Source organism: Harpegnathos saltator, unplaced genomic scaffold (genome assembly GCF_003227715.2).
Source record: "Harpegnathos saltator strain DR-91 unplaced genomic scaffold, Hsal_v8.6 scaffold235, whole genome shotgun sequence".
Lineage (NCBI taxonomy): Eukaryota > Metazoa > Arthropoda > Insecta > Hymenoptera > Formicidae > Harpegnathos > Harpegnathos saltator.
Window position 1 is genome coordinate 290,004 of NW_020230023.1, and position 21,914 is coordinate 311,917.

Here is a 21,914-nt window from a genome sequence, read left to right on the forward strand (position 1 = left end):
AATTCATACCGATATGTCGATTTTATCGGAGACAAAAAAATATCGATAAATATTCGATATTTGTCTCTCGATATATCGACATTTCGATATTATCAATTTATCGTTGCATCCTTAGACTCGCCAGCGATCGCTGATAATTCATTCCGACCGATAAAAGGATATTAATAACTAGCAGTAATAATGCAACACGATACATCGCCGGCGCTGTCATCCTCCCGCGGAGGAATTACTCCTCCAACAACATCCTCGCGTCCGGCTCCAACCGGCCGAAATGAGTCTGTAGCGACTGGATGTCTGGCGCGAAAGTACCGTGTTATTTATTTTACCAGCGTCTCGAGCAGCTTCGTCAAAACGTAATTGCTCGATTCTCTCGCGGCCAAGAAGCGTGCCGCGAGGACGACGTGGAGGACGCTGGCGATCCTCGAAGACGTCTCAGTACACGGCCACCGATAATTCCATGCCGCGCTACTCACGATACCCCAGTGGCATAATCGGCGAGTCATCTCCGCTTCATCAGACATTAATGAAGCCGGCCGATATCTTACACTGAATTATTCAGCGTCTGTCTGTCGCCTCCGCTCGCGAGTCGACGCGCGCCTTTTACCGTGGCCGTAGCGAGCAACGGCCGAGCCGTCAGGATCGATTATCGTGCAAATGAGCCGATATCGCCGTGGGCGCGATTGAATCTCCTTATCGTAGCCGTTATCATTAGCACTTTATTATATTAGCGAGAGTCCCTGCCGGGAGCGCGCGCGCGCGAGGTCGCGCGAGTTCGCGCGGGCTCGCTCGGACGCGAAGCCATCGAGCCGTGAATGAAGCTCGCTCTATGTCGGCGTAATAATGGTCCATTAATTAATATTTATATACCCTGCCCACGTGGCCATGACGCTTCCTTCGCGTATACATTAATTCTAACGCGGTTGCATCCGCATTATTCACGCTCCGCGCCTTATTAAAGCCGCGCGCCGTGGCGCTTTTCGCATGCAAAAGGAGGAAGAAGAGCGGCAGAGGGGCAGACGGGGAGGGAGAGAGACGCCAGGCGTCGTTTTATTGGAGAGGAACGGATCTCCCCGTCGCGGATTTAATAACCTTCGTTTTTCGATGCGTATCTCCGCCCGAAATAGCTTCATCTCGCGGCCGCCGCCGCCGCCGTTCTCCGCCGCCCTCGTTACTCCGTTCTCATCATTATCGACTCGTCCGGCTGCTCCGGCGATAGCCCCGCTGTCGAAACTCGGCAAACTCTCTTGTGAAAATGTAATAATGATAATGAGGAAAATGAGATACAAAAGGAAACAGTTCAGCGAGATTGGGGTTTACTCGACTTACTCGACTTAGACATAGGAAGGTATATATAGAATCTCGCGTCGAGGGGCTTGGAAATATTTAAAGCTTAAAACGTTCAGATTCACTTCCATTCCTTCAGGTTCAACCCACAATTCGGACAAAGTGCGGGAGAATCGTCGCGACAGGAGACGGGAAAAAATGTAGGGACGTTCCTCGTGGAATTCGTGCATGGGCGAATTTATTTATCAGGCCTAATTACGAAAGTTCATTTGTTGCCGCTGATCGAGTTAATGAGCGCGTTCCAAGTATTACGTAATAAACAACAGCGAGCCGCGTATACGGCCATGCCGCAATTATTCTCTCTCGCGGTCGTGTGTGTGTGTGTGTGTGTGTGCGAGTGCGCGAATATAAAAAACGCATACGTGCCTGCTCGTATTGATCAGCGCGCCGTGACGCCGCCATTAGCGCACCCGATTCTCTCTTTTTTTTTTTTACGAACCCTTCCTTGTTTGTAAAAACGGATACAGCGGCCGTTGGCGAGGAAACGCCAACTTCCGGCAGCTTGGCGAGTAGAAGAGACGAAAGAAGCGGAGAGCGAGGGAAACGCGAATGTTGCTTGCGAATTCAGCTTGCATTCTCGCGGAGACGCGCAGTTTCCGGAGAATGCGGGATCGCGCAGGAGCGAACGATCTTTCCGATAATCTTCGTCATTTCCGGCGCGTTCCCTCGGCGGAATAACGCCGTCGTAAAATGTCGTTCATCGCATTGGCACCGACAGGCGCGTACTTTCCGTTTCGACGCCCGTAGATGCATACTTTATTATAGCGCGGATGCGCACGAAGGTGTGTGTGTGTGTGTGTGTGTGTGTGTGTGTGTGTGTGTGTGTGTGTGTGTGTGTGTGTGTGTGTGCACGCCGACTAGAAAATGAAAGGAATTCCGCCGAGAGAACGATAGCGAATCAGCCGGGGGAGCAGAACCGCGCAGCATGAGACTCGCGCACGCAGCCGCGCCGAGAACTAGTTGCCCGGCGGAGGAAAAGGAGAAAAAAAAACGTGTCAGTGTGAATAGAGCAGCAAGTTCGTTAATTAACGAAGCCGTCGCGAGCCGTCGCGCGGCCGGCCGCGGTGTGTTATCTCTCGCTCGTATTGACGCGCGTATCACCGGCGCTTCCGCGCGGCGGTCGTCTCCTTGTCCCAGAGGAGAGGAGATGCGCGATCGGCGCGATTAGCCGTCAATTTCACGTATTGATAGCGTCGGCCGTGCGCATCGTCGTAACATCGTGTGTGAGGCGCTAACTGCACAAAAGTCCCAAAATGTGTGTATTTTTCTGATTCTTTTTCTCTTATTAACTATACTCGACGTCAATCCGAAGACGACGACGTCCCCTGAATGTGAGGTGGGGAGGGGGGGGGGGGCGGCATATTTCTGAGAAATCTAATCTCCGAAATTTCTAACGACGCGAGAGCGGTCGATTGCTCCGGCTCAGTATTTCGCCATCGTCTGCTCCTCACAGCGATCGATCCTCTTCCGAAATTGGAACCCCGCCGCTCTCCGGGCAGTTGCATAACGCGCGATCCCCGCGCCGTCCTTGGAGGCGGCCTCGCGCACATGTCGCGGGCGCGACAAAGACCAGCCGCAATTACGAGCGGCTTAACAGTTCTCCGATCGCGCGCGCGTTCAACGCCAATTGAAGTCGCTTGTCCCCCCCACCCCCCCCCCCTCCCCCCGGCCAGGCGACGGCGAGCAAACGACGACCTGGCCGACGACGTTCGGCCAGCCTGGATGCTGATTGGAGTGCTTCCGCGCGCCGCGCCGCTAACCGCGAGTTAATACTCCATATGGCGAGCGCGGTCGCGCGGCGTTGAATGCGCGAATCTGCATCGTCGTGGACCGAACGCGGCTGCTCTCGTCCGCCCGTCTTCTCTCGCGGGTAGTCGCGTTTTAATAGGCTGCCCGTGAAGCGCCTCGTTGATTTATCAAAGCTCTTCCGCGGCTACCGGCGGCGGACGCACGCGTGCGCGCGCTGTTCTTACGCGGTGATTAATCGATCGGGGCCGGTTAGCCGACTAGAAATTTTGATCAGGTTCACCTAACAGAGTGAATGAAAGGTAATCCTAAGTAAGTCAGTTCTTACAATGTCCTAACGACAAATGAGTAAGGAAGAGCTTTATAAGGTTATAATGATTGGGTCCACATTAGGACCTGAATGTACCAACCTAGTGTATGATATAATATGGTTCAGTTAATCAGGTCCTTGTCGGGATCTTATTCATTGTAGCTAATACGATTTGCATTATCAAGTTTTAACAAAAGAATTTTTGGGTGTCATTTCCAAACGTAAAGATGTTTGCATCGAAGAAACATTTCTGATCACTTGAATGTATACTTGCAAAATGCTATAGAAACTATCCTTTTTTTAGCAGTTAATAAATAGTTGTAAAATTAACGTGACATGCAACTTTTTTCTTTGCTTACACTACTTTATACTTCTTGTCACCTTGCGATACTTTATGATCTTATGATATTCATTTTGTGTTTCTTTTCCGAGACATTTGACAAGTATGCTCAAGCGATCTAAAATATTATTTCATGCAAATGTCTTTTTATTTGGAAATGACATGAAAGAATTCTCAGCGTGTCGTTTCTTATTTCTGTCATCATCCAATATAGCCGTGGCGAGTAATCAAAAGTCATAATTTGAAAAAAAAAAATAATAAGGGTAATAAGGATTCCATAAGGTAACTCAATAAGGATCTGACTATGAATCCTTACTAAGGTCCTGATATCCACGCTGCGTCACATGACTTACTAGGGCCCGATAGTATCACCTTATTGGGACCTGATGTCCAAATGAGGTTAACCTGATCAGGACCATGGGATAAATTTCTAGTCGGGTAATCGACCCTTCGTAGCGCGATGATAACGAGCGGGACGAGGGGCATTTCTCCCGCCGAAGTTCTGCAAGCTTCTGCTTGCCGCCCGACGCGGCCGAGCGCGAGTCTACGTGCGATCCCTCGCGCGGAATTCCGCGCTAATTGATTCTTGTTATCGCCGGCCATCGGCCGGGATTCGCGCGCGAGCTTCGCGAGAGTTGAAGCAACGTGGATCGCCGCCTTTTTCCGGGATATTTCGCGACGACAAAATGAAATGAGTGGGAAGCTTTGCAGAGGCAAAGTAGTATTGCGACGTGAAGAGAGCTGGCTAGAGCCAGGCCGACGGTCTTTACGTGTGACATTTTTTCTGTAATTAATATTTCGTAATAATGTCGTGCGACGTTACTTTTGAAGATAACCCTTCGCCTCTCATCAGCCCTTCCCGCGGCGCGTTATCGCTTCGACTTTGGCGGCTGATATTCGTTTTCTCTTGGTGGTGAATCTCTGGTGGATTCGGTGTCTTTGGATACTCCGAGCGGCGATTCAGCCGGCGCGCTGCTGCAGCTCTCCCGGATACAGGGACGTCGATTGTGCGCGGCGTATCTTTGCAAGAGACCATTACGGCTCGTTAAGATCGTTATTGTTTAGTCGACGCTCGACTGCGACTTTCTCCGCTCGGAGTCGCACGATTCCGAGACGCGGATTCCGGCGGATTTCTCCTCACCGACCACCGCGACACTTGCATCGCGATCGTGAAATTTGTCGTGCTCGTGGCATCGACAAATCGACGCCTTTTGCTCCGTTTCCTCTCCGCGCGCGCGCGTAATGGCCCCGCGGAGACGCCGCGCGTAATGGCCCCGATGATTAACCCATCAGCGTGATAGCGAACTTTGTAATTACTCACCGTTCGCCACAATTTTATAATTGCCCGCCGCGGTCGGTACACGCACGCAGCCCCGGGCGGACGAAATCAATCATCGAGTTTTCGAGAGTCGCGCGATACGATCTTCGATCGCTTGTGGATTTTTCCGCAGCGGCGCGCAATGAACAAACGTGTAATTACCCGAGCGCGGATAAACATTTTTTACGGCCTTCCCGCTGAGCGCGAGTGCAGCTCATCTTCTGTGATCGCGGCGGTATGCGCGAGAGAGGGAGAGAGTGCGTCGAGAGAAGGAAAGAAAATACCAGGGTAGGGATCCTTGCGCGCGTCGAAGGATCCGTGCGCACGCCTCGCCGTCTCAGCGGCTAATTGCCAATTTCCTCGTCGCGGTGCGCATCTCGAGTGCATTATGAGCCCAATGCGCGCAGGAGGCCACGAGCCACTTCCGCTCCCGTTTGCCGCGCTGGAAAGAAATCGTGGGAAATGTCGCGCTGAATGAGGCGCGCCGCGCGCTCCGCGAGTTATTAGAATACAATCCGAGGAGCCGAGCGGATCCTCGGATTGACTGGAAACCGGCAATCACCGGCCGGAGGGGATCACCGCGCAGTCGATGACATATTCGGTTCTCGTCTCGTTAAGGCGTCGCGGTTCATCAAGTTAATTACGCGCGAGATTGCGCGCGTGATTAAGATCAGCCGCGTCAGCCGGGCAGCGACGATTCGCCACTTGCGATTTCGCGAAAGCCGCCTTGTTGGCGGATGGAGCCGCATGATTATCGCTAGACTCTCGCTTTCGGCTTGCCGACTATATTAATAATATTATAGCATTTAGGCTCTCTCGAGGTGCCGACGACACGCCATTAAACGCCTTCGCGTCGCAATTACGTACATCGCACGCGCGCAATTAAGTCGCCGGCTTAACGAGCCGGAAAATATCGTAGGATTCGTTCGCCTGCGCTGACCGAGTGAAAGCGTTCCCGTTCGCTCGCGAGCGGTAAAAACGTCGTCAGGCCATCGTCGGTCCTTTCGATCACGAATTTTCCGATCGCGTTCCCAAGCCTCGTCTCATGACTCGCGATTGATAGACTTCCGAAGAGCACTCGCGTCTGATCGCTGGAAATTTAATTCGCCGATCGCGTGCCATTAATATTAGCGGGTTACTTTTTCTCAGATTTATCTGTGCTTATCGCGATCATATGTTTGTATAACAAATGAATATATCGGTGAGAATCCGCTCGATTCGCATACCGATTTGCGATTATTTGGAATTAGAGATGTACGAGTCAGGAATTTTTATGTCGAATCGAATCGAATCTACGAAATCTCATTTTTTAAATTAAAATTCGAATCGAATCGAATCTATGAAATTTCACTCGAATTCGAATTGAATCGAATGAAATCGAATCGGATCATTAGAAGATTTAACATGACTATTAAACATGCAAATAATAATGGAAGATTTTAATATGAAAGGGAATATTGATAATATTGTAATATCATCTTAAAGCAAAATATATATTTAAATATTTATTTATCCATAATATACGGGTGTAAATCCTTTGGTATACAGTACTTATAATAATGGTATAAGAACCTACAAGATCACGCTACAGTTAAGATACATATGAAGTCAAAATATTGAAGTTAAATATGAATGAATTCCTCTTATCACACAGCATCGCACAAACTGTAAATCCCACGCATCGGCACGGAACGAATTACTGCAGTCTTAAATGTACGGAAAGAACCAAAGTAATTTATAATTAAGTTATTAATTATAAGTTAAGTTAATTACAGGCCCAGATGGCCCGTGTTGTAGCCGATGCACGCAAACGATAATGTATTTGATTCGAATTATTCGAATTATTCGGATTCGAATCATAGGGATTCGAATTCGAATCGAATTCGACTAGTTCGCACATCTCTATTTGGAATACTTTTCTTGATCGATGTTAACGAGGCGATTGCGAGTGGGTTTCGGAAGGTTTAGCCTTCTCGACGACGAGAGATTCCTCGCGCTCTCCCGCCCGATTTGTCCGATCGCTCTCGCTATTCTTCTCGGCGAACGTCGTGGGCCGAGCAGAACGCGCTCGCGCAATGACGGAGTGCGAGAGCGGTGAGGACTTAATAAGACGGAATTGGCTACCAGAAGCCGAGATCGGATGAATAATAACCGTTGAAAATTACGACGGACCCTCCGCGCTGGCTCTCCTTTTTTTCTCGCGAGCCATAAATCTCGCGGGGCCGAGAGAGCGCGCGCAGCCGCTCGGTTGTGAAGGTTGAACAGGCGGGAGACATCGATGCTGCCGCACGCGCGATTGTACGCGTCGAATATATTAACGGCGCGGCGCGAGAGCGATACGCAATGTGCGACACAGGTGCCTGCGATTTCGGCGGAGTAACGATCTCCCGCTCGGCTCTCCGCCGTGTGGCGAGCGTGAGGAACGGCAGAAAGAGGGACAGATGAGAGGACGCGCGCGAGGGTCGATTAATGTTACGAGAAATATCGCGGCCGCGAGATACGCGCTGCGCGGCAGTCGCTTCTCACTTTCCCCGACGGGGACGAAATGCCGAGCATTATCCGTGATTGGGAACCCTTCCGCAACGAATGGCCACCGCAGCGGCCGTCCGTGAAACTCACAATTTCGCGAGGAATCTTGACGACATACGTGAAGCAGTTTGCGCGAGAAGTCCGTCTTTGCCCGTCGCGCGTACATACATTCGCATTTTTCAGCAAGATATTCACGGTCGCGCGTATCGCGAGAATACCGTAAGCGCTTGTTCGGCCGCGGGGGGTTATACTCGTGTTATTTAAAACGTTATGAAAATATCTAAAATGCTCGAAGGTGGCCGATGTGCGGGGGCATTTTTAACGAGCGGTATAAATGTCCGTGTTGCGAAGCTGAAAGGATGTGCGAAGTGATTGTCAATTGTCGTAACACATAAATTCGCGCTATGAATATATTTATCCAGCTACATCGTGCGCCGTATCATCGGAAGAATGTCCCCCGTAAAGCGCGCACAGCCGCAGCACGATGGCGGCCAAGTTGCGACGCCGTGAGCGGAGGTTAAAGCTACTCGGTAAAACGCGAAAGAAAGAAAGAGAGAGAGAGAGAGAGAGAGAGAGAGAGACAGGGGGAGAGAGAGAGAGAGAGAGAGCAGCGAAGTCGCCGTTCCCTTCCGCGGATTAACCGGCGGATCCCGGCTTCGGCAGCCGGGAGAGAATCGGCGCTACCTCGAGCGACGCGCGCTGGCCGCCACCTGCTTCCTAGGCGCTCAAAGCTGGAGCTGACGGAAGCGACGCTCCACCACGTCCATGTGTGTGTGTGTGTGTGTGTGTATCGTCATCTTTTCCGCGCTGACGAGCGATAAATCTATCGTTCGAACGTCGCGTCTGACTTCTCATTGTGGTCATATGGCGTGCGTGCGCGCGCCGCGGAAATTCGTGCCGCGAATCGTCGCATCTCTTGCGCGTTTTTATCTCTTTTTCCCTCTCTCTGTCTCTCTCTCTCTCTCTCTTTCTTTCTCTCGAGCAGCCGGCAATCACGACCCTCGTCGTATGGAAATGATCAACGGTGATAAATCCGCGCGCCGCACGGGGAAGTGGCGTATCTCGCGTTTCGATGGAACAGAACCGCCGATGAGGCGCGAGGGGAGGATTCCGGATTCCGGAGATGGAAATCGCTCGCGGTGAGCTGCGATTCTCGCGGGAGAGCTCGCACGGTAACGCGGTGCGTCGTGGCATATCGCGCGCGTGAGCGGCCGAGCGGGGAAATCGCAAGTGCGGAATGCGAGTCCGTAGTCCGTTGCGTGGGCAAAATGGAGTGGCCGAGATGCTTCCGCGACAAGGCGGATTCCCACGAGGCACCGTGAAATCTATTCGGGGCTGGCGCGGCGCTGGGCGACCAGGTCGCGATCAGGACGCCGAGAACGCACGGCGGAGGAAAGCACCGGCAAATTATTCGCTCCGTGTACCGGCTCTCGCGCTACCGTGAGCGGAAGGAATGCGCGTCGACCGCGCAAGAAGGTCGCTCCTCCTCGCGAGGAATGACACGAAGAACACGCGAAACGCGCCTCTAATGGCGCTCTGAGCCCCGAATAATCGCTCGCTCATCGCGCGTCCCGGCTTGATTTAGTCGGCCCGGCAATCGGCGACGTCGATTGGCCACAATAGTATTTGCGAAGTGGACAGGTGGATCAACGAAAGACCGTTTATTATATAACGTATAAATGTTCTATGGGGAAAGACTATTCTATGGCTCCAAAAACGTGAGATGGGGTGGAATGTTGAGAAGTTGGCTTTTGAGACGAGAAATGAATTAATAAAAAATTAACAATAAGTCCTAACGTGTCTTAAATACTTGACCAAATTCGCGCGAGAGTGCCGGCCATCGGATGCTCTTTGCCCTGCGCGCGTTGAGAAAATAAAATTTCAGACGCAAATTATAGAAATGAGAAGGGGGGGAGGGGAAGAGAAAGTTTATACAGAATCGGACAAGAAAGAAAAGTGAAGGAGATACGCCTGAATAAAAACGCAAACTGTCGTCGTGTTTTGGAGTTCAGCCGCGTTATTTCATGAAATTGGCTTTCCGGTCATCTCGAGAGATCCTGCGTGTGCAGCAGAAAAGCGTGATCCTTAGACGACCTGCTAATGTCCACTGCTAAGTGAGTAGTCACATTAAAAGCAGCGGTGAGAAACGCGCGACGCGGAGCGGAGCGGAGCCGAGCCGAGCCGAGTCGAAAGGCTGGCTCGACGGAACGGCAAGAAAAAGCTCCGGATCGACGGAACGGTGCGGCAGCTGGCGATTTTAACGAGGCAGCTCGCGATGCGGTTCGCGGCAGAAATTTGATCGTCGCGCTCTGCCGGCTCTCGATAAACCGGCTGTTTTGAAGCGTTTCGGGCCGCGTCGGCTGATTAACATTTCTCAGCGCAGATCGCCGCTCGTTTCCGCGAGGTCGACGTTTGTGTTTTGTACGGTCGCGAGAATGCGCGGGAAGAGCATGCGTGCGTGCGTGCGTGCGTGCGTGCGTGCGTGCGTGCGTGCGTGCGCGGGCCCGACGAAGCAAGACGAGGGTAATTTCGGGGCCTGTGCGTGTTTAAATAAACACACGGGACGAGGTGAAATTACCGCGTCACAAATTTCATAATGGACCGCCGATCTTATCGTGTGTACAAAGTGTCGAGGAATTACCGTTCGTCCCGCAGCGTCGCGGGGCTCCGCTCCGGCCGCGGCAGCCCGAATGGATTCCCTTCCCTTCCCGGAAACATCCTGTCGTTTCCACGGCGACACGCCGTGATACGTCATTCAATTCGGCCGGGTCAACCCGGGATAGAATTCGGGAATGAAACGGGACGCGAGAGGAATCCTCGAGGGTAGTTTGGAGAACCGACCGATCGCAGTGGACTTTCGATCTCGGCGATCCGTCGCGTCTTCCGAACGGACGTTCCGAACGGGTTTGAGATTCTCCCGCCGCCCCCCGTCGAAAGGAGGAGACAGAAAACGACCGAGAGCAGCGGGAAAAGCCGGCTCGAGATCAAGGCAACTGGAGCACCGAGGCGTGGCGCCTAGATGCGCGCGCGCGCGCGCGCGCGCACCTGTTCTATTAGACGAAGGAAGGAAGGAGAACGAGTCGAGGAGCGCTCACAGGTGGGATCGCCAGCAGCTGAAGCAGTTCTCGACTAGTTCTGCCGCGACTCGCGCTCGTCTTATTCTACGGGAATAAAGCGGCTGGGCGCGAGCGCGTGTGTACGGCGAGTCTCGAGCTCTATACGTGACCTTGCAAGGCCGCGTCCGCGATCCCCAAGAAGATCGCGTCCCGTGAGCTTCTGATGACCCCGGCGGGTAATGAGCGAGCTGCTCGGCTACGCGGCCAGGTCGACGAAAATTCAGTTACTCGCAGTCTCGTGTTTCCGCGTCGTTTCCGACGCGCTCCGTTCGCTCGTCGCGCTCGGCAGGCGAAGAGGAGTACTGCTGTATGTCTCTTCAGCCTTGAGTCGAGCGGAATCGCGACTACGACGACGACGACGACGACGACGACGACGACGACGACAAGCACGCTCGCGCTTCGTAAGGAATGGTCGGGATTGCGATAGACGAAATTTCGCCGTGCGATACGGAATAATGAGTACGGGAATATTTCTCGGGATGATTGATAGCTTCATCGTAATTGAAGATGATCGCAGCCGTCAGCTCCGGATGAGAGGCAGCTGCCGATGGCGGGACTTAATTATCGCTGGCAGCTTGTCGTATATACGCGAAGAAGCGCGATTCTGTCGTAGCTGTTGTAATTTGAAGTAACGAGTTGAATGACGGCCGAGCGGAATCGCGGAGGGGCGAGATAAAAGGTTCCTTGATTTATTAATTTTTCAAGCGGCCGCGACACACAAGCCGGCGGCCGAGCCGTCGCGTGGATCCTCAGCGTTTCCTCGCACACAATCGCGGTGTCCTAACGAAACGCTTCTCCAGGCTTTCTTTATCTTCGCGCGGAATAGGCGAGACGTGAATCGGCGTATGAAAACCTCGACAACCAAACAGTACGATTATCGAGAAGATGGTAGAGTACTCGAAGATCAGACAGGCGGTTTGAAAATTCCAATCGACGGGAATATGTACACACTCGCGCGCGCGCGCTGTTTGAAGAATCGCAAGAATCGCTGGACGTCCGCTGGAACTTGAACTTTCTCATACGAGGCGTTCTCACACGTTGAACTTGCCTCTGCATGCGACACAAGTAGTCCTCGAGTAGCCCGATAAGAATCACCGAGCGATCGCTCGGTAACTCGAACACTTCCGCATGACACGTTTCGCCTCGTTAACACGCCTCCCACACGTGACGCAAGTCTCGAGTAGCCCCGGCTGCGATTTATTGAACGCGCGCGGATTGAGAGCAGTCAGGGAAAGTGGCCAGTCTGTTTTTCATTTTGACACCTCCGCGGTCGCGGTCGTGTTTTACCGGGCTTGTAAGACGCGCCTGGTGCGTCGACGAACGGCCGAGAAAACAGAGAGTTTCGCGAGACAATATCAAAGAGCACCAACCTGTTAAATGTCAGTTGAATGCGGCAGGCATGTGAGCTTCGTCGACGGTGCGGTCTCAGGCGTTGCGGCCAGATGATCGATGAACAACTCGCCAGCACGTGGACGACGTTTGTCAGGAACAGTAATGCGCGCGTGCGCGCGCGCGCGCGCACGGCGGGCCGTCGCGGTATTATTCCGCGGTTCCTCGACAGACAGACAGCTGCGCGCGCGCCGCGGATTAATTTTCGGATTTAATTCACTGTTGTGCGTCACGGATTTTTCGCTCGTGCGTTGCCGTTGTCGCTGTCGCTGTCATCGCACGTACGGAATTGACGTCAATTAACGGTATCTAAACGCGCGCACGTGAGCGGGCGAGCGCGTTGCATGTTGCATACGCAACAACTTGGCATTCACATGGCGAACTCCGCGACCTCGCGGAACGTCTCAGTGTCGGCCGATGAAGGCGCCGATTCGCCTTTCGAGTTACGAACGATCCCCGCTGCTACGTTGCACTTTTCGGTGGCCGAGGGTCCAGTCACGACGGCGGGCGACTTGCTGCGCTTACCTCGCGCGACGACGAAGAAGCCGCGTTTGCTTGACATAATCGGGGGTGTCCTCGACCGTGCGGCTCTCTGAGGGAGGCGAGGGAGCCTCTGTCGAAGGAACGGCCGACGGGTAACAGGTGTCACTCGCTGTCTTCCTCTCTCTCTCTCTGTCTCTTTCGGGAGAGATGCTCGCCGTCTCTCTCTCTCTCTCTCTCTCTCTCTCTCTCTCTCTCTCTCTCTCTCTCTCTCTCTCTCTCTCTCTCTCTCTCTCTCTCTCTCTTGCGCTCTCCTGCGCCCGTGCGAGTTGCCGGGGCTAAATCCCGGGTCGGGAACGTGACTGTCCGGCGCGCAGCTCGCGGCGACGATCGTGGCGCAGCGTGAAAATTCGCGGCGAGATCCCCGGGCTCGGGATCGTCATTCCCGAGGAAGGACGAGCACAACACGCTGTCTCTCTTCTCCTCGCCTCTCTCTCTCTCTCTCTCTCTCTCTCTCTCTCTCTCTCTCTCGGGGTTCTTGTAATAAATATTTTACAAGGCGCGCTCGTCCGAGTACCCTCTCATTTTATTAGCATACTTCTCCCGCTTTCGAAGGAAACGGCGCGTCGACGGTCAGGTGAGACGGTCATTGGTTAATGCGACAAGCTCCATTAAAATTCGAGAGGAATCGCCGTGATTAGCCACTTCTGGCCAGCTACTCGGTCGAATGTCGCAACGCCACGTCGCGGGCTCGTCCGTCCACGGGCATCCTCGGCGAGCTCTCTCAGAGCTCTCGCGCTGCTGCTCCCGTCCGGATCGGAAACGAACAGTCTCTCGTTGCCGGTTCACTCATCTTCTTCTCTCCTCTCTCCCTCTCTCTCTCTCTCTCTCTCTCTCTTTTTCGGTGTGCTCTCCGTACAACACCGTCGCCGGTGTAACGCGATTATCTCCTTCATCTAATCATAGCTGAATCTCTCCCTCTCTGTCTGTCCTCGTTCGTCTATCTCTTGCCATGTCCTTCGTCGGCCGCCCTCGTCCGGACGATCCACCTCGGCGATCGATCACCCGATCAAGAAATCTCCCTGAATCTCGCTCCCCCGAGGAAGATCGGTCGCGCGGGGGACCAACAACGGTGCGGACAGTGGTGCGCCTCCAATGTCAGGACACGGTGCGGCGGTGTCCTGGAGGAGGAGCACGGCGACGGTTGCGAGTCGGGGCGAGTCGCACGCGAGCAAAGGCAAGCAGAAGAGACCAAGCAAGGTGGTTTCGTGGTGGATCCGTGCTGCGTGGTGGTCGGGTAGTTTGTGGCTGCGAGCACACAACTCGAGCCTACGACACGGCGGCAGCGGCAGCGGCGGCGGCGGCGGCGGCGGCGGCGACGGTGGCGGCGGCGGCGCTCCGCCGCCGCTCCTCGCGACGTTTCCTCCTCGCTCTTCCGATCTCTCGTCGTCTCGCTCGCTCGCTCACTCGCGTTCACGCTCGCGCTCGCGCTCTTCGGCGAGAAGACGAGGAAATCCTCCTCCTCGCACCGGCGTGTTGCCATTTGCTCCCTCTCCCTCTCTCTGTCTCTCTTTCTCTCTCCCCTTCTCTCTTTCTTTCTCGCTCTCGTCCTCCACCAACCGGCCCTCCTTCTAACCTGCTGTTGCACGACGCGATCTCTCTCTCTCTCTCTCTCTCTCTCCCACCGGCCGCCAACGATCGCTCCTTCAGCGATCGTCCATCGAGCGTCCTTGTCTAACGCGCGAGTGACCGCGAGGGAGAAGAAGTGCTTCCTAATTCCGGTGCACGTCGCTCATACGCCACGCGCCCCAGTCGGAAGTCGCGGGTTAGCGGCGGGATCGAGTCCTTCGTTGTCAGCAACGGGGTGTATCCGTTCGCCACTTTATCGTGGAAGAGAGTGATCAAATTCCAGTCGAAGGCGAATCGAATCGCAAAAATCGCGAGTTTTTCACCGAGTGTTTTATCGCGCTCTCCATGATCCTCGATCCGAGGAAGAAGATTCAGTGTTACGGGCGTATCTTTCTTCAACTGAATTGACTTCATCTTTCAGTCAAACAAATTGAATTTAATTATTATTATTAGCGTTGTTTCGTATCATTGAAAAAATTTCCTCTTTGAAAATCTTCTTGCGTTCTCGCGATGTTGCAAATGGGTTAACGACTCGATGCGCGCGCGATTATCGCGGCCAGCCGCCGACGTCGCTCGCCTCCGGAAGTAACGGAAGTAACCGGTCGCCGAGATAAAACACAGCAATAGCGGACATTGTGTCAAGAACACTCGAAAGTAGGACGACTCTCGCACGGCCCGTGCCACCTCGTTGACCGCGCCAGCGGGATGAAGCAACGCGTTGACCGTCGTCGTCGTCGTCGTCGTCGTCGTCGTCGTCGTCGTCGTGACGCTTTTCACGATTAGCGGCGTCGTTCACGGACGGGCACGTGCCCACTCGCGCGCGCAATTTTCATCGCGGCTCGTTGGAGATGATTGCGATCGCATCGGGTAACTAAGAATCAATTGCGCAGAACACACTTTTGCGAAGAGACTCGCCCGGCGCAGTAAGACGGAACGGAGTCTGCCCTCCGGACACTTGACTTTTCCTCAACCCTCAGAGCGCCGTCTTGCTCTCTGAGACTTTCGTCGAAAGTGCTGCAACGATTTTTACGGGGATGTAGGATATGTAGAGAAAAGATATGTAATATGAAACAAGTAAATTAGACATTCTTTGGACGATGCAACATTAATGTCATTAGACATTAATAATAATTAGTGTCATTAATAATAATTACATTTACAAATAGACATTAATAATGATTTTTTAAATATTTGCTCTCTCGTAATTGCGTGAGATAATTTTTCTCCAAGATCCAAATACGTTTCTGGAGCGCTTTCCTTGAATGATCAGTAAACGCGCCGACGCGGACGAAAAAGGGTTTGGCTGGATGAAGCGGTTTTCTACTAAGATACGAACAATACGGGAATTTCAGTTGAACTTGTCAGAATGCAGTCTGCATTATCAAGACTTTTGGTCAACTTCAACAGAATTCTGGTATTTCTAATCGGAATTTTTTATTCGTTCATATCTCGCCAGAAAAATCTTCCAGCCAAATTCTCTTTATCCATTCAATCGCACGCTTATGTGGAGTCCTAAACAGCGCTGTCGCGCTTACGACATTTTTCTCATGAGGAGCGACCCTCATGAGCTTTCCTCAGTACTTACAGAGATTTAACATTTTTAAATCCTCAATGATTTCTCCCGACCGCGTTGGCTTCCCCGATGCTTTCTGTACGTCCCAATGAAAAATCATCCTGCGGCAGGCAGGTTATCGCCGACTAATAAAGCTCCCCGCGTGAATCCCGCGCTCCTTCAAACGTTCAAGATTCGTGAGGGGGCTTCGCGCCGCTTGTAAAACGTCCCGCCCGCTTGAACGACTGCGGCCGCACTTGTGTGCGAGCGCGGCTAAATTATTGTTAATTGTCTCCTCGTCTCGCGCAATACCGCGCAGTAAACGCTGCGATGCGTAAACGTAAAACATCGACGCGCGTTAAGCACGATGGCGCCTCTTAATACTCGCCACAGCCGGACGTCATTGTATGTCATCCGCCGAAATTTCCCCGCTCACTCGCCCCCCTAACCCGCCCGTCACGGTGTGCGATATGTACGCAAAGCCATGCGCAAAGTTCAGCGCGTTCGTAAAACGTCAGCGCGCTCAGCTGTGATTTCGCGCTAATTGCCGCCGCGTGTAATTTGTGCTTTTGCGCGGTTCTCGATCTCGCCCGATCGGTCGACGTTTATCGATATCTCACGTTGCGTTCGCCGCGTCATGGTCGTTCGGGCCTCTTTCTTCTTCTCTTTCTAACGCAGTCGCGTAAAATTGGCACGGTTTACGCGCGCGCGAATTTACGCGGGGCGGGAAACGATCGGGATGTCGATCACACCTGTGTGACACCAGCTTGGAATGCGAGAGATCCGGCCGACGCGCGCGGCCCGGTCGGAATCGAGTCCGCTCGGGAACGTGCCGGGGCAGCAGTAAGATCTCAAAGTAATTACAACATGCGCCCCTGATAATTTCATGGGCGTTCCAACGGCGAGGCGCGTCCCTCCCCCGGTCGGCGCGCACTCTTATGAATATTGACACCAAATCGAACCCCACGACGGCGATCTGTCGACAATAATCATCCCGGAGAGTCGGGGCGCGAGCGAGGGCGGTCAAGGGCGGCGATAAAGGGAGGGGAGAGAGGGAGGAAAAGAGGGCGAAGCGTCGATGGATTCGACGGATGGACGTGGATGCGATGGACGAGGGGCCCACCCGGCGTGCAATTAGAGGAGTACAGTTTTCATTCGTTTAACCGGCTATGCAGATGGCCGGAGCCGGTGCGCGCCTCGCCGCCGCCGCCGCCGCAGCCGTCGCCATCGCCATCGCCGTCGTCGCCGAATATCGGCGAAAACCGTCCCGTCGGCCACCCGGAAGGTAATTAATGGGTAATCGGCGCGCTCTTCTTTTTCGCGAGCGCACTCCCGGCGTAACCCCGATAACCGCGACCGCTCTTCTTCTCCTCTCCTCCTCTTCTTCTTCCTTCTCCGACGATGATTCCTCGGCGAAATTGATCCCGCATAGTTAACGAGACGCGCGGCAGTTGCGTGGGAGAGAGCGAGGAGAGTGTTGATAACGTGGCACCGGAGTCCTCGGCCGACGAGAGAGAGAGAGAGAGAGAGACAGACAGAGACAGAGAGAGAGAGAGAGAGAGAGAGAGAGAGAGAGAGAGAGCTGCGTTCCTGCGGAATGCGATAATACTCATGCGAGAGCCGTAATGAGGGGGCCGCGGGGGAGGGGAAGGGGGGAGGTCGATCGGCAAGGCGCGACGAGGGTCATGCAAATAATAAAAAAGCGGGAAGGGGAGGAATGAGGGGGAGAAAAAAGGAGGAGACCGGCGATATCGGTCGCGGCCAAGATTTATGCTCATTGCTGCGGCGCGGCGCGGCGCGGCCGAAGCCGTCGAGCCTTGGTAGGCGGGCTTTTCGAGAGGTAACGGTGCTGCCGCTACGCGTATCTTAATTTGTGGCGGACGCGCGAGAAATATTAGGTTCGCGGGGCGTCGCGAACGCGGGGTGCATTTAGTCACGGTCGCGGCTACCGGTATTCTTCTACCTCCTCCGCGCGAATGGAGGAGGTCCTCTCGGGGAGGTGGACGCGCCGCATCTTGTCGCTCTTGGCGACGCGCGGGGCGACGTGCCGTCGACCTGTTCTCGGGCGACCTGACTCGCGCTCTTTTGCGAGCACGTCGCCGAGAATCGGCCGGAAGCCCGTCCATCGTCAATGCGTCGGAATGCGAAGGAACTGAAGCGGTGGGTAATTGAGTCGTGCGATACCTCGCGAAGCCAGTTGCCTCAGCGCTGGTTCCGTTTCTCTCTGCTGAACTCGCGAACGCGAGTGATACTCAGCCAAATGCTCCTCTGTGCGCGTTGCTGGGCTTCAACGTATCGCTAATAATCTTATATATCGAGAAAGAACCTCAGGATTTGTTTGTTAGCGACTAGAGATTTTTTCAGCGGTCGTACTTGAGAATCCGCCGCGTTTGTGGTAGCATTCGCAGATTTGGCTGTTCCACCCCGCTATGCGCCTATTGAAATACCGGGCGCGCGTTTGCACGCAGAGATAGATAGGTAGACGCAGGCGGAGAAGAAGAGGAGGCAGCTCACGCAGCGCGCGCACGCTCGGATGAAAAGAAGCGAGGTCGAGAGGTCGAAGGACGCGCCAGGAGCCGGGGAAGGTCGCGCGCCGAGAGAGCCGGCGGCTCCGAGCGGACGCCGTACACGACGGCGTAAACGAAAAAAGTCATAAATTGCGAGTAACCTGGGAGATTTATACGGCGCAATAACGAGCCTTACGAGGAGCGACATCCGTCCGAGCGCGTCGCGTGAGCGTACTCCGCTTCCTCCTCTTATTCTCTCCTTTCTCTCCGTCCGTCCGTCGCTTCTTTCTCGCTCTCCGACGAGAAATCGCGAATTTGCACCCCACATCCGAAGCGACCCCCGCTGAAGCGACGTTTTCTGGGGGCGAAGGGGGGAGTCTTCTGTTTCGCCTCTTTCTCATCTTCCGCTTCTCGAATGCGATTCAGGCCGCGAAATGTCGCGATTCGTCACCATCTCGCGTGAGCGCGAAACGCGATTTTAACGCGCGAGCTGCTCTCCTTTCTTTTTGCGTCCTTCTTTTATTTCTTCTCCCTCTCTCCCTCTTCCCATCCTCCTCGTCGCTCTCGCGTGGTTTCCGCCCTCGGTACGCGGCGCGTACGCCCACCTGCGCGTGGCCCGTTAATTTTCGTGGACGAGATTGAGGAGCCCGGAGAGACGACAACGCGCGCTTATCGTCGGCGAAAATTCATTATGCGTCGGCCGGTTAATCTCGTCCGGCGCGCTTGTCCGCCTCTCTTGTATCTTCATTAAATCTCCGCGTCGCGTCGTGCGTAGATATTATCGTGGGTATCGGCGTTGTATTATATCACGTGCTAACTACCGTGCAGTAGCCACCGTCCGATAGACCGTCGCGCCGCGGAGTCGCGCGAACGAATCGACCGCTCGATCGATCGATCGATCGATCGAGCGGTCGGTCGGCCGACACACTCCGCTCGGCCGGAGAATTTGCGGTCGCAGGAGCCGCCGCGCTGCTGAGGCGAGTTTTTTTTTCTTTTGAGAGAGAGAGAGAGAGAGAGAGAGAGAGAGAGAGAGAGAGAGAGAGAGAGGAGACGGATAAGCATGCGCGGCCCTTTTTCTTTTTTTTTCTCTCTTTTTCACGGCCAACTGTCGCGGAAATCGCGTGCGCATGTCGTCGTGTCCTCGCGGCGGAGGGACACGACGGAAGTGAAGCGGCGAACGAAGAAGGATGCGAGCGGCCCACGCGGCACGTAAGCCAGAGCGCGGCCATATTTTCGAGTGGACCACTTAAAGGAACGCGGCAGTACGAACGAACGGCTCAACGTCGGATTTACGTCTCCGTTGGATGAAATGCGCGAGATAAGTGAAAAATCGCGCCGGGCCGCGCGCGCGTGCACGCAGAGGCCTTCATAAATTCGCCGCGCCGAGCGTTCGGTCGCCGCGCAACGTTGTGCGTTATCTCGGCTGCATTAACGGTGTATCAAAATTTCGACTATGATACACCCGCGGCCTCGCGGTGTCCCGTTAAATGTTAAGAGAAACCGCACCGAGAGAGAGGATATTTACGACAACGGTGGGCGCTAATTACGGCATCGGCGAAGCTCCGGGCCAGCGACGACGACGACGACGACGACGACGACGACGACGACGTCATTCGTGTTCGGTAGCGACTTCTTCGCGTGTTCTTGAAGCGGAGAGGGAAGGTTTAGGTCATCGACGGGCCGTCAGACGCGCTTGTTTATAATTACGAGCGCGAGAGTGCAACTCGCGTGTGGTGCGAGGAGGCGCGATTAGAGCGGAGAAAGTACAAAGTAAACGCGCGCTGTGAGTCGCATTGAGACGACGCTTGTTGCGTGTGCGCGTAAACGGGCGCTTCATATCTCTAAAGTCCACTTTGGAACGCATTCTTCGCAATCGCCCGCGGATAGTCTTATCGGCAGACCACTCGACCGACTTGGGTTATTTCGCAAACGGAGCGCGCGTAGCTCGGAGACGAGATAGCGTGTCGTTTCGAAGACGAGTATAAGTCAGGGTGTCTCTGAAACTTTTAACCGCCTAGCCTTTTAGCGGCTCACTTGCGATGGCAAGAGAATTTTTGTGAAACAAGAGGTGTGTTGAGGAAGAGGATGAAAAATGATCTGCGTTATTTCCTGTAATAATAAATACCTAATAATTTACTCGCAATTGACGATTCTTTCCTTTTTAAAAATCCTTTGGGGATTTTTAATAATGTTTCTGAACAAAGTTTCGATGGTTGTGCGAAGATTCGTTGGACGCGGTTTACTTTTGCGAAAATGGGGCGGTTTTAGGAAGGAAAGCCGACAGATCGATCGGCTGCATTGTTTCCTTTAATAGCGAACTTGTAACACAGCTGCCGTAATTACACGATCAGCACGATCCGACGAGTGCTCTTTCACTCTTTCGTCAATTAAATCCTGAGAAAACGCGATGGCACGCGATTCGGAGTTGATTTCTCGTGAAAATCGAACCCGATTCACGAGTGCAGCTCTCAAATGGGGGATAAATCCTCACCGAGTCGGAACTCTCACACCGTCGATACTTCTCTTCAAATATAAATGGAAGCACCCTCGCGGGTATCGACTTGCGAATTTACCGGAAACGATCACGGGGAAGCTTGCAGTTTCCGCAACGCGCCGGCCGCGTCGAATCTCCGGCCGCGTCGCGGCGCAACGTTAGTCGGACTTGGTTACTGTACAATGATCACCAGTGAGTATTCGATACCGCCAGGAGGAGGACTGGTACTTAAAGGCAGGCTACAGTTAGGTAACATGTGGCAAAGCGGCCATCTGTCTAGGAAGCGAACGCCGCGGGACGAAGGCCGGGAGTTGCGGCGAGGAACAACGACATCTCTCGCCTCGCCTCGCCTCGCCTCCCGTCCCTCTCTCTCTCTCTCTCTCTCGTCCTACCAGCCTGTTCTCCGCTCTTCAGAAGATGAGCTATTATGCGTGACTAGTCCTGCACTTGGAAAGGCGTATATGTCCACTCGGCTGCCGCGGCGCGATGCAGAGCGCTCGGCGCGATGATTGACGGCCCAACACCACCGGTGTTACGTCGCAACCTCGCGAGGACGCGAGCGGAGCCGCTTGTTAATCCGAGAAGTCCGCGGAAAAGTCGATCGAGCCCTGGCTTGTGCGGCCATTTAGAGACAAATGTGGGAGGGCGAGGGGAGGAAGGGCCTGCGAAATGTCGGAAAGTGGAGCTCGCGCGTCGCGACTTCGCTTTCCGACTTCCCGCCCGACGTATTTTATCGATGCTGACTAATTGCTTAATTAGTATGTGCGCATTCTGCGACATTGTAGCGCCGACTCGGCCGAACGGCGAGAACGGCGAGGGAATGAATCGCGCTTTCTCTCGCCGCGCACCGCCGATTTACATTTTAATTATCGCGCACGGAGGCACGAAAATATCGAGTGTTGCCGAATGGCCAATGTCTCGGGCTCGACTTAGCTCTCGAGTCGATATATCAACGTCATCGCGCCAGTTAATTGGCTGTACAGCTTGCATCTTTCATGTTTTCGCGGAACAAACTCGGGGCGTGTTCAAAATCGCGCGTCTTTCTGTGCGGATGTTCCGACCAGGTCGCGCGACTGTTAGACTCTGACATGACTGGAGGGAAAATTTAGCAATATAAAAATACGGTAATATAAAGTAATACGAAGACGAGAGAATGGGAA